The sequence below is a fragment of the Castanea sativa genome, chromosome 5 (assembly GCF_040712315.1).
Source record: "Castanea sativa cultivar Marrone di Chiusa Pesio chromosome 5, ASM4071231v1".
Lineage (NCBI taxonomy): Eukaryota > Viridiplantae > Streptophyta > Magnoliopsida > Fagales > Fagaceae > Castanea > Castanea sativa.
This window is the reverse complement of record NC_134017.1, coordinates 20,578,840-20,596,050: the sequence shown is the minus strand read 5'-3', so window position 1 is coordinate 20,596,050 and position 17,211 is coordinate 20,578,840. Positions and strand designations below refer to the sequence as shown.

General features: G+C 34.5%; 1 pseudogene; it reads right to left on the bottom strand.

The window, feature by feature from the left end:
- Positions 1–13,907: 13,907 nt before the first annotated feature.
- Positions 13,908–16,904, bottom strand: LOC142636722 (receptor-like protein EIX2; annotated as a pseudogene).
- Positions 16,905–17,211: the final 307 nt, after the last annotated feature.

Sequence of the window (17,211 nt, the reverse complement as noted above, 5' to 3'; positions counted from 1 at the left end):
CCCCATTAGGAACTTCTAGGTTCCTAACATTTGGTTTCAGAGCCGTCGATCTTGATGTGGGTGAATATGACCGGCAGGAAATCTTGAAAATAGTGAATGAAGTTTCAAAGAATTTCAAGGCTTTGTACGAATCTCACAATGACATTTTAGAGAAGGTCATGGCCTTGGATGAATCTAACATGGTCATGAAGGAAGAGCTCTCAAGATTACAAGAGGGTCTTAAGAACATGACGGAAGAGGAGTTGCAATCTCTTGATTCAATGAAACTCGAAGAACAAATCAAGTTCCAAGAATCTACTGCTGTTGTTGTAAGTCGGGATGTTGATTTTTGTGTCAAAGTAGATGATGATATACATGTACATGCTGCCCTTAAAGTTCAGTCGAAAGAACCAACAAAGAAGGTGATGATGATCTTCCAAGAACCAATTCTTGATGCACCATTGGAGGCTTCCATTCAAGAGTCTATGAGTAAAGAATTGGCAATCCAAGTGTCGGTGATCCAAGAATCCAAAATACAAGTGCCAACAATTTTAATGGTTCTAGAATCAAATGATGGCTTGAGGATACAAGAACATTTCAAGATTCAAAGAACCAATGAGACCTTGAAGATTGAAGAACCATTGAAGGCTCAAGAATTTGAGCAAAGTTTGAAGATCTACGAAGAAGAAACCTTCATGTGCACAGGATCGCTTGTCAAAGAGAAATGCATGAATATGGTGATCAAAATGTCAGAACGGTATTGGTCCATTGGAAGATCTCCTTTGACGAAGATCCTATTTCACAACAACACCTTGTGGGCAAGGTGTTTTCAAGGGGAGGGAAATGTTAGGAATTCTATAAGCATATGGATAATAATTAATGTATTGAGATTTAGTTAGTTAGTTAGTTACAATTCCAAGCATGTTAATCACATTTAGCACATGTTGGAATTATTAATACACATGGGGAATAATAGAACCAATATTAATCACATTTAGCGCATGTTGGAATTATTAATGCACATGGGGAATAATAGTTACAATAGGATAAGGCTATGTGGGCCAATGATTTTAGAGCTAGTCTCCTATAAATATATGATTGTAATCCAATATGAGATATCAATTGAAGAATAAACCAACTTCTTAGTGCATTAGTGCATCTCCCTCTCTCTCTCTCTCTTAATTTCTCTTTCTTTATGGAGGGTAACTACCTCGAATTAAGTCAATTTTCCTACAATTCCCATCAATCCTCCTACAATTCATACACATCCCCATTAGGAACCTCGAGGTTCCGAACATAGAGGTGAATAATTGAGTAGCGAGAAAATTTGGGAAATTGGCGCTATTTTTTTTTTTTTTTGTTAGTTTCCTTTCTTTCACCCATGTCTGTCCCTTTTTTTCTTTTTGCCTAATCTCAATTTTTCTCTCTCACCCACGCATGTCTCCCATTTTTTCTCATCTCAATTTCCTTCTTTTTCTCACCCACATCTATCTCCCTATTTTTTTCTCTTCTCAAATTTCCCTCACACCCACGCCCATCTCCTTTTTTTTTCATCTTAGTTTCCCTCTTTATCTCACCTATCTCTATCTCCTTTCTTTTTTTTGTTAAATTTTTAAATCTCAAACTCTCTCTCTCTCTCTCTCTCTCTTATTTTTATCTTAGTTTCCCTCTTTCTCTCACCCATATATATATATATATTTCTCTCTCTCTCTCTCTCTCTCTCCATGCCTCTCTTTCTTTCTTTTTCTTATCTCACTTTCCCTCTTTCTCTTAGGCCTATCTCAAAATTCAAATTTATCTACTAACTACAAAATTTTTCTCTCAAATTTCCATCTCTCTCTCATATCTACTTATCCTAATTTTTCTCACTCAAATCTCAGTCTCTCTTAAATTATAGTCTCCTTGGAGAGACTCTTTCTCAGTTTAAGGATTTTCTCTCTAACTTTCAGGTAATCTCTCTTTAAATTTTAATTTGATTTTTCTTTGTTTGTATAGTCTTCAAGTAGTAATGGTGCGTGTTTGTTGTTTTTTAGAATCAGTAATGGTGTATATTGGTATCATTGTGTTGTATATATGATGGTTTTCAACTTTATACTTATTTTCTTTTTCTTTTTTATTTTCCAAAATAGGTGGTAAGTCAATGAAATGGTCGTGAAGCATGCTTGGATAACACTTTCGGGAAGAGACTTTTCTTTCATGTTGTATTGATTTTTGAATACTTTTCAAAACTATGTGTTTGAATGTAAACTCAACGAGTTGTGTATATATTTGTGTTTTTTTGACATATGTATTGAATTGAAGTATTTTGAATTTTTCATCTTTTATGTGCATCTTTGATTTGTTAGTGTAGTTCCTATATATGGTTTTTGAATTGCAAAATAGGTTAATCGAAAAAGAATTATATAAAAAACTATTTATTTATTTTTTTAAAAAATTATTTATTTTTTTATAAAAAATATCAACCAATTGCAACGAGATTGTCAAAGTAACTTGTTGCAATATGTGGAATTTTATGATAAAAATTATTTATCATAAACCTATTGCCTAGGACATTATTACAACAGCTTGCATCGACTTTTTTGTTGTTGTAATAACACCTTATTACAACGACATTAATTGTTATTGCAATGATTATTTCATTGTATTAAGCCTTTTTTCTTGTAGTGTGAATGCTAAGAAAGCTCCTAGTCCCTTTCTCAATTTTAGATATAAATAAATGGCAAAAGAATAAAATGTCAAAGTAATGCTTATAACCATGGTTTTAAAAACCAAATCAAACTAGACGGTTTGATTGGAAACCGGACTATAATCCGGTCCAAGTATGCTCGAAAACCAGAAATTTACAAAAACCGGTATAAAACTGAAAATTTATGGTTCAACAGGAAAATTTAGAATCGTGCCGATCGAACCAGTTTTGAGTGGTTTGTTCAAATGCACTCCAACAGCTGTGCTGTTGACAAAAAGAAATTAAGAGAGATTTTTGAAGATGCTCTTAAGCTTGAAGCAATATACTCAGCTACCCCAAAAGCGTTAAACTTATGATCTTTATAGTGAGGAAGAACTGAAGAAGGATAGAGACAAAGAAGTTTGTCTGCTTTAATTTTAAGCTTCAAGTTTCAACCCATAGAGGCAACGCCACGTTTAGGCTAGGGTGGCCACAGGACCACCGTGACCTAGGAAAATTTTTTTTTATATATACTAATTTAAAATTTTTATATTTGTCCACCCTTAAACAAAAGTTATGACCACCCTAGATTTTTTTTAAGGTTAATAAAATTAAATGTTGGTCCATAATTTGGTCCCCTTAACAATATATTAGGCTATTTCAAACAAAAAGAAAAAGTCCAAAGAAATTTTATAGAACTAAAATTTGAAAATTAAAGAAGACTCCTTGTTCGCCTAACCAGCCCAATAAAAAAAAAAATTATAGAACTAAAATCTGAAAATAAAAATTAAATTGTTATAAACCAAATACCCAGTCAAAAAAAAAAAAAAAAAACCAATCAAATTTTAAACCGAAAAATCTTAACCTAAAGGGGAAACAAGTTGAACCTCTCGGTAGTCCGCTCTAGCCCCTGTCATCGCCAGATGGCAGACCCACTGACCTAGCCTTCATCGCTTCAACCTCAAGCACTCTACACTCAAGGTATCTCATCTCAGTTCTCTCTCTTTTTCTTAGGAACTAAACTGGAACTAAACTATATATTGAATTCACTAGCGGAGCCAGGGAGGGGCCCTGACTTTTTAAAGCTTCCTTTAAGATCATCTACAAAACTATAAATTATACTAATATTTGCTTACACCCCCCCCCCCCCCCCGCGCCAAGATTTGGAAGCAAAAGAAAAAGAAAAATGAATGATCAACAATCGTCATAAAATTAATTCTACCGCCATCCCATAAATTTGAGAATTGGATTCAAACAAATAAAATTAATATTAACCCTAAAAAATAGGGTCTGCATCATTCCTCCCAAATATAAACAATTTCAATTTCAAGTATCAAATCAGTAGTGTCAACCAAAAAAACAAACAAACAAACCCATATTTCTCCTCCATACAATTTAAGACTGCTCCAAATACACAAAAAGAAAAAAGCTTTAATGTGTTAAATATATGTAGTACACTAGTGTGTGTATTACTGTGAAGAGCAGCATGGTTTGACAATGGTGGCTCCAGAATTTTTTTCTAAGAAGGTCCTTTAGAAACTTAAATTAAGCAATCTAATAAAAAGAGATGCCAACATGACATGCCTTTTTTATTTCTTTTTATTTATTTTATATTTTTATTAGGTGATGTCAAAAACTTAAGGGTTATGCTATATTATTTAATTTTTGATATGTATAATTTAAGGATTGTTATTTTAGTAGTCTATATATTTTTGTAAAGTTAATAATTTAAGATGTGAAAACTCACATTAATTTTTTTTAAAACTTATTATAAATTTTTATTATTTATTTTTATAAATTGAAATTATTAATTATTTATTTATGACATGATGAGTTCAACCATCAGTCCAGCCTTGATCTGACCATAAAACCGAGAGCAACTCTAGAATCCGGTTCTTTGATCGTTCCGATTTTTAAAACCATGCTTATAACTATCTGGTTATTTTTATGCTTCTTCCTACCAAAATAAAATAAAATTGTGAAGATAAAAGTATCAATTGAGTAAAACAATTGCCTTGATAAGTCTACCGATCCCTGTTTATATAAAACTGAGAGAAAATCCAATTAGATTTCAAATTGGAATTCAATTAGAGTCTAATTTTGTGCCACGTGTCCCATCGAATCTAAATTTTTAATTTTTTGTGCCAAGTGAGTTAGTTCAGTATAAGAATTGGATTTCAATTAGAGTTTAATTTTACATCACGTGTCCCATCTAAATAAACCATAAAAAGGTGAAACTACAATGTTAGTCCCTCAAGTTTATCCTGTGAGTGCAATTGGTCCCTCAAGTTTTCAAAGTGAGCGATATAAGTCATTTTGTTAATTTTTGTTAGGGTCCGTTTGGATAGGCTGTTCACAAAGGTGCGTTTTAAAAATGAGCGTTTTTAAAATGTGCGTTTTGAAAACATCATTTTAAAAACCATAGATAAGCGTTTGGTAAAAATGTGAAAATATGCGTTTTTTATTTTTAAAGTTACATTAAACGTTTGGATATGCTGTTTTAAAAATGGCTATTTTAAGTGTAAATTCCAAAAAAGGACTTAATTATTTTGTTAAGGTTATTTTGTCATTATAAAGACCTCCTTCCTAAACTCTCTCTGCATATCTGAATTTACACGCTCAGGCTTGAGGACTTTAATAGCTACTTCCACGCCAAAAAATTATATTAAAACAATACCAAATAACTCAGCTGCTTGGTAAAATATTAATAAGTTGTGCAGCTGAGTTAATGGGAGCATATCATAAAAATGAAAAATCCAGCAAACTACCAAGACTCTGTAAACTATACTAATTACAAAGACTCAATTGGAAGTTTAGTAAAAGATCCCCTAGTAGAAAAGCCTAAGAGTTAAAAGAGTTTTTTTTTTTTTTTTTTTTTTTTTGAGATAAAAGATAGAAATATTTATTGAATAGAGAAAAACCACGTACAAGAGAGTGTATAAACCCTGTTCAAACACACCGAAACAAGGGAAAAAGAAGACTTCTAAACAACTTCCAAATACATGCCTAAAAAAAATATCTAGACAATTCCAAAGCTGAAAGAGTGTTGCCGTGTGGGTCCTCTATTACTTTCATCTGCAAAGCTAAGAAGCTTATCCATTGCTTCTTTGTGCGTTGGTGAGATTGTAGTATTCCTGGAAGAATCCAATTGCCCCCTCCAAAATGGATTTGGGGTGGGCTTGAACTCTCTCAGAGTATACTCTATTTCGTGCATTCCAAATCCCCCATGATACCACTGCCCACTTTTTAGATACCATTGTAATCATTATTGATTGCATTCTCCAATTTCTGCATCCTATAGCCTGATATAGATTGTCAACACCAAACTGGCAACACGTGATATGCAAATGCAGCCAAAGTAAACAGAACAGCTAGAATCCCAAAGATACATGGGTTCATTCAATTAAGAGAGAAATGGACTAGACATTCAAACACTCTGTATAATTAGAACTCTTCTAGCAGGAAATATAAAAAATAAAATAAAAGAAAAAGAAAAAGAAGGCATAATTAGAAACTGCAGCCACACCAAACATCCAACCAAAATTTTATTTTAGTACCATCAGCTACCTCAAATTAATCATGATGCATCAAATGAGATAACAAAACTTAATGATTTTTTTTTTTGATTGAAACAGTCTGCGTTCATTCAATTGAAAATGGAAGACAACAAAGTCCAAATACAAAGCTAGAACAGAGCTGAAACATAGAATAGCTACAAAGCTGATACAATAAAGCATTAAGTCTTATCCAGATGAATAAGGTGTTGCACCATAGAAACATAAAAATTTGTCCAAAATAGAAATAATGAAAATACATTGGCTACAACCCACAAATGGATCGAGCAATCCTATCACGAATAACCTTCATCTCCTTATCATGCATATTCTCAATGTTTGCCTGACTGCTACTACCTTCTTCACTACTATTGCTCTGTGGTTTGTCCAAGTTATGCTTATCCCATTTAAATCCCTTATCCTCTCTATCATGTTTTCTAATATAATTATGCAAGACACAAGTAGCAACTATAATGTTTCTTTGGTCCTTAATGTCGTAGGATGGCATTTGCTTCAAAATTTTCCATCTATTCTTCCACACTCCAAAAGTTCGCTCAATCACACTTCTAAGTGATGAGTGAACATAGTTAAACCTCTCTTCTAGGTGATTTCCTCTACCAGCTCGTCGAAAATCTGCAAGATGGTATCTTTGTCCCTTATAAGGTGGCAAATATCCATTCCTCAAGGGGTATCCAGCATCAAGTAAATAATATTTTCCTAACAAAATTAAAACATATGAGATGTGCATAAATAACATCCTTTATACATATTTAATATATAAATATAGTATATACCTGGTGGTGGTTTTGGAAAATGGACAGATTGTCGATGGATAGAATCTAAGAAAATGCGTGTATCATGTGCAGCATGTCCCATCCAGCCAAAACATATGTGAAGAGTAAATCAAAGTCACATGCCGCCATCACATTAAAACTTGTCACACCTTTTCTATTATAATATGGAGTTTTCTTGTCCCCTCCAATAACAACTTGGATATGTGTACCATCAATGGCACCAATACAGTCCTAAAATACAATACAAAGTTATTAAAGAAATAATCATAACAAAAATTAGAAGCAAATTAGAATGAATGAAATAATACCTGAAAATGTGGCATGTATAATGGATTTTGTTGTATATATGTTGGAACTTCACTAAATGTACGATCAGAAGGTTTAATGATATCCATTGACATTATGTTAAGGCATTTAAGAACCCTATGAAAATGTCTATGAATAGTCTCACCAGAATGTTAGAATCTTTCTTGAACCAATTTGTTACATGTTCCTTGTCCAAGTATCATCAAACATATACCTACTGACTCTTCAAGCCTAATGTGCCTTGTGTGCCGAAGCCCATATCTATGTTGCAAATCATTGCACAATTGAAGAAAAACATGAGGCTTCATTCTAAACATCTCATGACATTTTGCTTCATTACCAGTCAAACAATCCATCAACCACTTATAACCAGTTTGATCAGAATCTCTACAAGGTTGTTTATCAATGTATTTTATATAATATGTCACTGCTACATGACATCCAGCAACAACAAGATCATATAATTCATCATCATCTTCCACATCATAAGAATGATCATCATCACTATTATCAATATAATCATTGTAATCCATATGAATGACACCTAAAAAATGATAACAAACACTTAGAAAAATTACTAAAAAGAAATTGCTCAAATGAATAAATTCATATAATTATTAAAAACATTATTAAAACATCTAAACAAGTTCAAACCACCCTAACAAACACATTATTCAAAGGAAAAAACAATAAACTACGAAAAACCTAACAAAGAACACAATTTCAAGCAATTATCTTATTATAAACTTTTCCAAATTCTAGTTAATTGCTAAAGTAGTGCCCCCCTAACAATCTTGCTTCATCTTGGAGAAACTGAAGCTGCAAATGTGGTTCTCCCATCACGACAAACATCTCTCTTTTCTCTCGTTTTTGAAAAATACGTGCTACCATGAAGTAGAGTTCAGATCCCTTCTCAATGCCATCCAAAGTGCATACACGTTCCATGACATTACGAATAGTACTACCCGGCTCAACTGAAATAACTAAGTTCCTTGACTCCACAACATCACACATACGACTAAGTTGTTGAGTCATCTTCAATGCTGCTCCTCCTTTCTTCCCTTTGCCCTGTGTGGATGATGGCAAAGCTAGCTTCTTTCCTTTGTCTTGTGTTGGTTGTATAGGGTTAAGTGGCTGTGTAGGGTTAGGAGTCTCAACTTCGGCTGCGTTTGTTTGGACTGAAAACAGTTTCAGGAAATCATTTTCCGCGTTTTCGTATGTTTGGCAGCCACGGAAAATTCGGTCAACGGAAAACCATTTACAGTTTGACCGGAAAATCAGCCATTTCCAACGGAAAATCATTTCCACTTTGATTTTACCTTCAAACCATTTCCGAAAATCACACTGAAGAGAGAGCTCCTCACACAGTCCAAAACTCATCTCCAAGCTCACCTCAGCCAAACTCCGGCCAGCCAGCCAAGCTCCGGCCAGCCCAAACGCCGCACAATCTCGCCGTCCGAGCCGTGCCTCGCACCGCCCGATTAAGCAAAGACTGAAGCCTCCACCGTGCGATCTCGCCTTCGCCGTCCATCGCATGATCGAACCTCCGCCACGTGTCTCGCCTTCGCCATCGATCGCGCGATCGAAGCCTCCACCGCCGTCGATCGCGCGATCGAACCTCTGCCATGTGTCTCGCCTTCGATCGCGCGATCGAAGCCTCCGCCGCCGTCGATCGCGCGATCGAAGCCTCCGCCGCCGTCGATCGCGCGATCGAAGCCTCCGCCGCCGTCGATCGCGCGATCGAAGCCTCCGCCGCCTTCGATCGCACGATCTCTCCTCTCTCTCTCTCTTCCTTCTTCTCTCCCAAAGTTGATGATTTTTTTTTTTTGGTTTTGTTTGTTTTGTGTTTATCTCAGAAAAGATTTTTATATATTGATTGGAAGCTAAGAAAATGTGTGAAAATGTGAGCAACAAATACAAAATGCATTTTCTATAATATTTTCAAGATGACAACCAAACACCTGAAAAAAAATTTCAAAGTATTTTTTCAAATGTTACCAAACACCTAAAAAATATTTTCTTTTCTCGAAAATGTTTTCAGCTGAAATCATTTTACACCCGGAAACTATTTACTGCCGAAACAAACGCAGCCTTCGTTAGGATCATCATCATCATTATTATCTGGAGAAGATGTGTCAGTAGACATTTCACCTAACCCCTCCTTACGTGTCTCAATATCATCAGGTAGCACACCTGAAGTGGGGGCCCATGCTAATTCTCCAGTGGCTGCAATGTCCTTAAACATGATGTCTAATAACTCTACATTCTCCAAACCCTTCTCTCGAAATTTTGCAGCATCAGGTACCTACTACAAGTTCAACTATTTTCGTTAATAACTCAAATTAGCATTTTTTTTTATATACTAATACAACAGTAATACAGTGGGTCATGTCAAACATACCATTAGCTTCCTCTCCCACCACTCATCAGTTGCAGATATTGTTCCTTTGGCTGCATCCCATCCCAATCCAGATTCACTTCCTATTAACTTGTTCCAAAGTATCCATTCTTTCTTCAATCCATCCCACTTATGCTTAAACTTATCCCTAGAATATTTCTTTCCAGTATTCTTCTCAAAAGCTTCTATAATGTTATTCCAACCCTTTTTATTAAAGCAAGTACTAGGTCGATTACCCTTAAATACCTCATCCACACAAGCTTCACAAAAGATTGTTGTTTGTCTTGATGTCCAAATAGCTCTAACACTTGAGCTATTTTTGGATGGTTTAGGGTTGGGATTTGAAGTCTCCTTTATCTTAACCATCTAAAAAGAACATAGGTTTGTTAATAATGTAACATGCTGATCCTTGAACAATTAGGAAAAAAATCTAGGATAAAAAACTTGTGTATGTACTAAACTTGTTGCCTTTCTACTAATAAAGCTAGTAAAAAAAAATAAAAAGTTTGTGTCAAGTCTATTTAATTATTTAGTGAATCACCACCTCCAAAGAATCAAAAGCTACAGTTCTTCATCAAGGCCCCAAAAAAAAAAAAATCTTGATAGTATCCATGCAATACTTTGAGAGAGAAACTGCATTGGTTACATTATGGAATAATGTGAAACAAACAAACTTATTCAGCTCATATGATCATCTACAAATAAGCAAAATATAGCTGTCCAGGAATCAAAAGAAAAATAAGCTAAAAATAAAAAAAACCCACCTAAACTTGGCCTTTTGCTACTGTTAATGCATTAACTAGTGTGTATCAGTAGACATACATGTATTTTTTTAAAGACACAAGACATGACATTTGTATAAACATAAAGTAATAGCAGTGGCAAAGAAATTGGTGTGCTATTTTTTTGAGGTTGCCAAACTAGGTATGGAAATCATTCAGTACATTGATCTAAAATGTGAATAGTATGGTTCATTTGAATTGTAGATGTGACTTTAGTAAGTGTTTATTAGAGACCAATTTTACAAGTCAGTTGCATGCTTTTCTGGTTATTCAGCAGCTGTAGCGTAGCTTAAAAAGCTGTTTGTTTGCTTCAAGAACTATAATTATACTACCACTATATAACAAATATAATCCCTCTGCCTAAAAGCCATGAAACTTGAATATTGGAAAAGATGTATGGTTCCAAGGGCAAGTGCTACTCTACAAACTCAGCTAAAATATATATGGTGCATATACGTGTATTGAAATATATGGTTCATGTAAAAGATGTATCCAATATCTTGTCATATAAAAGCTGACAGACACAATAGCAAACTTCTTGATAAAGACCACAAGTAAAATTCTTTATCATTCCAAATTTTCTCCATAATAGCAGATTGTTTGTTTCAATAAGTAGTATTTTTGCTCTTTTCCACTTTGTTATTAGAACTATGCCCACTACACAGAGAAAGACATACCTAAGCCTCAACTCTCCAGCAGCACACATAAATAGATACCAAAATCTGTCAAACTCAGGGGCACCTCACATAGAGAGGATATACAAACACTATACTAGAAGTGCATTTACAATACCCATTAAGCCTTTTATCACTAAAGAATGTTAAAAATTAAATTTTTATCAAAAGCCCATAAACACAAACATGATTCTTGAATGAGAAACATAATAAAGCAATAATTATAGTGAAAACCCAAAATGGGCAGGTCTCAAAAGCAGCCAAAAACCCAAATAAATCCACAACACAGAAACAGAAACAATGGTAGCAATAATTATATCAGTCAAAATAAGTTCTAACATTTAGGATTCTAACAATGTGTAACCCACCATGCAAAAATCCCAAATCTATAACATAAATTCAGCAAAAGAGGAATGGAGAATTGTTACCTGGCAAGCAAGATGAAGAACGAAGACCAGAAACAAAGCAAAAGAGAGCCCGTGGAGACTGAGAGAACAGGGTAGCAGATATACATGAAGAGCCTGTGGAGATTGAGAGAACATGGCAGTAGATATACATGGAGAGCCCATGGAGACTGACTGAGAAAATAGAGGAAGAGATATATATGGGGAAGGGATAACGTTGGTATTTCGGTAAAACCGATTATTGTTTTGGCGCTATTTTGATTTCCTGGAGAAAAAAATAGCGATAATCCATCCTGCATTTCTGAAAAAGCAGATCTTTGCAATGTTTTGTAAACGTGAAAAATTTGAATTTTGAAAACGCAAAGGTGCTGATTTTTGTGGAGCCAAACGGTTTATAAAATCACGTTTTGTCTAAAACGTGCGTTAAGGCTTTGTGAACAGCCTATCCAAACGGGCTCTTAATGGTGTTACTTACATGACTGAATAATGACATGACATTTTTTTTATTAAAAAATAACAAAATTGAATTTCACATAAGAAACAATAAAGAAGAGCCATTCCAAATTCAAATACTAATCCTAAGCTAGTTCCAAATCAAAACTTGCAAACCAAAGCTTAGAGAAAATTCAATTAGAATCAAATTGGATTTTGCTTTTGTTAGCTTTCCATAAAAATTAAATTGTTTAGATTTTTGCTATTATTTTTTTTTCTCTAAACTAATGAACATATTTTTTTATACCAATTCTATTGAGATATTTTGTATGTGAAGATCTTGTACCTAAAAAATTTTAATTGAACTAAACGATTCCATGCACCTATTATTTTTAATTTGTACTGTATTTAGTAGAATTTCACGTACAATGATTGTGAATTGATATTGTATATGTAGTATCCAATAGTGATTTTCAAATTTATATACATAATAGCAATGTAATGAGAAACTTGTTGTAACTAATGTCATGAAAATTGCAAGAAAAAACCATTTTAGTACCTCTAAATGTCCTGATTGAACTAATGTCCAATATGTTTAATAACTCATGCTAACATCAATAGCACCACTTCAATTTATCATTCCCATGCATAGGCACGAGTTACATACTAGTATATATATTAACACAAGAAACATATAGAAAAGACCCTCATAAACTCTAGTAAAAATCAGCTCATGCCAAGTATGTAGAAACTAAGCAACTATTCCAAATGAACCATGCGGATCAACTTTTCCCAATGGATATGTCAGTGTGATGACTACATTGGCACAATCTAATCCATTGAAGATTGAACCATGCAAGGTTCTTTTCCAATCGAACATACACGGAAAATAACTTTATGTGTGCATTTGATGGCATGATTTGGGCACATAAATTTAGATTTGACAAATCCACCATTGAATTTAAAAGAACTTCTAAGTCTATAGATTTTTTGAAATTCATAAGATATATTTCAATATTTAGATTTGAAATTTAGGCATTTTAAATCCATCACTTTAAAATTCAAATTTAAATCCAAATCCAAATTCAATTATCCAAACACAATCTTTTTTATGTTTTTTCACAGTAGTTATGTCTAAAAAAAAAAAAGAAAAAAAAAATTAATGATGCCTCATGCATCATACATGCATGAACTTATAGAAAATATTGAGTCCCTCTTTCAATCTTTCTCCTTATCCTTTTCAGTCAACAAACTCAACAATATAAGACCCTCTTTCTCTTTTTGTGGCCTTTTCGATCAGAATTACTTCCTTTGACCACTTGATTTTTTTCCTTGTCCATTGATTATTCGGGGTTCCCTATGCTGATAGAGAGCAAAAGTCTTGCTCTGTTTATTCAGCAACTAAAAGCATTTTATTTGGGGGGTAAAAGTGTAAATTTCACATAAAATATAGGAATATACCTAAAAAATTTTCTTAGGACCTGTTGAGATGAGACACATGTCAAATCCAATACCTGTGCACTAGATTTGTTGAGATGTTGCAACGTTCCCAAAAAAAAATCGGACAATATTCGTTTATGAAATAGAAGTTGACAATCTAAATTATCAAACATATAATCTAGACAACCAACATGCAAAAGATGCAAACAAAGAATGAATTGAACAAAAATTTAAAAAATCTTCTACATCTTATCTCTAATACCAATATAAATTTCAAATGAATCAAAATCATAAAATTCATAAATGTAATCTCAGAAATCAAAAAGGAAAAGAGCATAGGCAAATCATCAAATAGGTCAACTACAAAGGAAAACACGTGTACAACAACCAAAAACTCCAACAGAAAAATCAAGATAAAAAATATTTAACTCAAGATATCACAAAACAAATGCATACCTCAAACTTAGAACTGAAACAACTTTCCAATCTACAAACTTCAATTTTTTTCTAGCCCAAATTTCCTTTTCAAATGAACTACTCTCAACGTAATTAACAATGCTATCCTATCTTTGATGTCATCACAGAAACAAAAGTAACAGTGCCTCCATGACTTCTTCAATAGTAGGGTGCCACAAACACTCCAAAACCCTACAACAAACCCGAGTCCGATGCTAGCATAGAACCATATCCTTTCATAATCATCTCCACCTGTTTGTCATCAACACCGGTAATACTTGGGCCATCAGATGTTTCATCTCCTAGGCACTTGGTCGGAAGAGGAGAGCCACACAACAAAGGGTTTCCCTCGTATATGGTTACATCAATTAGTGTTTGGAGCTGACTACCAGATGGGATTCTTCCTGTCAAGTTGTTAAATGATAGGTTCAAGTGTACTAAGGATGTCAAAGAAGACAAGCTTCCAGGAATAGGTCCAAAAAGCCTATTGTTTGAGAGATCAAGTGTTTCCAGCCACCGCATGTTTCCTATATTCTCGGGAATGCTTCCATTTAGATGATTCATTGACAAGTTTAGCGTACCCAATCTTGTGAGGCTTGTTATTTGAATAGGAATTCCTCCTGTCAAACTATTCCCTGATAGATCAATGCAGGTAACAAGTTGGAGAGTACGATCATATTCATACTCTCTTCCTTTTGTTACTATGTTTGCTTTCTCTGTATAGTTCTCAATAGGCTCGTACCAAGAGGTGTTGTGATCAACCATAGCAATAAAGTTGTTGAAACAATCTGGAATGCCCCCAGAAAGATTATTTTGTGCAAGATCTAAGATGTGTAGTTTATAATGATTGCACCATTTTCGAGGGATGATTCCACTGAATAGATTTGATCGTAGGCGTAGCATGAAGATGTTTGATTCTATCCATGATGGAAGATTCCCCGAGAGACGATTCCCCCCAAAATCAATGCTCACAAGAGAACAATTTTGCAAGGAAGAAGGAATTTCTCCACTAAGATTGTTGTTGCTCAACACTAATATAGAAAGGTTTCCTAAGAAACCCATTGAGCTCGGAATTTTTCCACATATGTTGTTGTATGAAATATCCACAACGCGCAAGCCCATTTGTGACTCATTCCAATGATAAGGGAGCTCCCCTGAAAGATTATTTTTCCTGAGGACAAGAATATTAAGATATTTTACTTTTGATATGGACAAAGGAATTTCACCATAGAGGTGGTTATCTGAAAGATCTAAATATTGCAAGTTTGGCATTAGATCATTAATATTTGATGGGATAGGGTCTGAAAGCAAATTGTTTTGCAGAAATAGCTTAGCCACATTTGGAAATGCTAATTGGAGCGGCAAGTTCCCTTTTATCTGATTGTTGGATAGATCTAAGTGGGTGACTTGAGAAGATATCTTAAAGAACCATTCCTCAGGTATAGTGCCTATGATTCCAACGTTTTTTAGGGTGACATGGGTTAGCTCACTTTGAACTTGAAGCCAAAAAGGAAATTTGGGGCCAATGATACAACTTTCTAGATGAAGAGATTTAAGGGTGAAAGGAGGAAACCAGTTGTATGTCACGTTTAAAACTAGAGGCTGATTTTTATCAGTTGTTAGCATAAACTCTTCTAGGCTTTTGAGATTCATCAATTGGGCTTTTGTTATGACACCATCCCAAGAGTTTTCTAGGAGATACAAATTGACTAGCTTTGAGAGTTGCCCAAAACTTTCTGGAATGGTTCCATTCATCTGATTATATGAGAGGTCCAACTCATTCAAGGATGACAAGTTGCCAATAGAAGCTGGAATTGAACCATAGAAATGGTTACCACCAAGATAGAGGTATTGCAAGTTTCCAAGTCTCCCAAATAAATCAAGGATTTTTCCTCCTTGATTGCTAAATGTCAAATCAAGTTTTGTTAAGCTCGTAAGATTAAACAACCACTGAGGTATGGAGGTGTTAAATGAGTTGTATGATAAATCGAGGACTTGAAGAGAGGAGAAATTAAGGAAAGTAAGGGAAGATGGAAAGTGTTCAAGCTGACATGAACATAAATTTAAGTCCTGAAGGGAGGGAAGCATGTTAATTGCATGCAGCCAATCTCCTTTGGTATGATTGATCTTCACTCTCCCCATATTCAGGTACTCTAAAGAAGAGAGACTTGAGACCCAATCCAAATTTTTGGTAGACAAATCGTAGTTTCCTTCAAGGTTAAGATACGTTAGGCTTGACAAATTGCCGAGATAAGGACTAATCTTCCCTGAAAAGGATGCATTCTCATCCCCTGAAAGAGATGCTTTAACCTCCCCTGAAAAAGATTGATATATAAGAGAGATTAGATACATTAAGTTCTTCACTAGCATGCCGAAAAATTCAGGAATTCAGATACCTTTAAAGTCATTCCATTTTTTTTTTTTGCTAAACAAATTCATTCCAACTTAGATCCAAGTAATTGAAATATTCAAAGAACAAGTTATCTTACAGTGCAATGAGCTACGCATGAGATAAGAACAACAAGGCGGCGGAGGACGACGGCAATTTAGACACTTACGAGTGACTCTTCCGGTATAATCATAGTGCCTGCAGCGTCCATCTGGGTTGCTAAGATTGAGCTTGATAACATGACCTGATTCGTAGTCGCACTTTACGCCTTTCCATTGGCAGCAATCTTCACCGACCCATGAAGAAAGCTTACCTGGAAAATTTGTTACGCCTTCCGTGAATCAATTAATCAATTCAGTCATTATATATAGATAATTGTAAACGATAATTAATCAATTCAATAATTCCTTATTCACTCAGATTTTATATCTTCACCGACGACCAATGAAGAAAGCTTACCTGGAGTATCATATACGCCATTCTTGAAGCTGACAAGTGCTTCTCTTTCACTTTGGATGCATTTCACTGTCACATCATTAGTCTGACTCTGATTTTCAGTGCATGAACCCAGTTTGAATATCCCCAAGGACAAAAGAAGAAATACAACAATAGTATGATTGTAATTAATCATGATGGAGTAGTTTACTGAAAATGAGAACGCTAATGATGAGTCATTTTTATGAAGCGAAAGCCATGCATTAACGATGAATATTTATCACTAAAGTGTGAACTAACTTTAGATTGGGATGACCTTGTTGTTTCCACATTCAAACATAAAAGTCATTGTTTAAGGTTTTATTTTTGTTTTTTCACACGGTAAGTGGAAGTTCTTGTTCCACACGGTATGGACTAGTGAGTCATGCGTAAAAACACTAGGACCCATTTTCCACTCGCCGGAGAGTACTTTTTTGCCTTTTCCACGTTACAGGAATTATTTG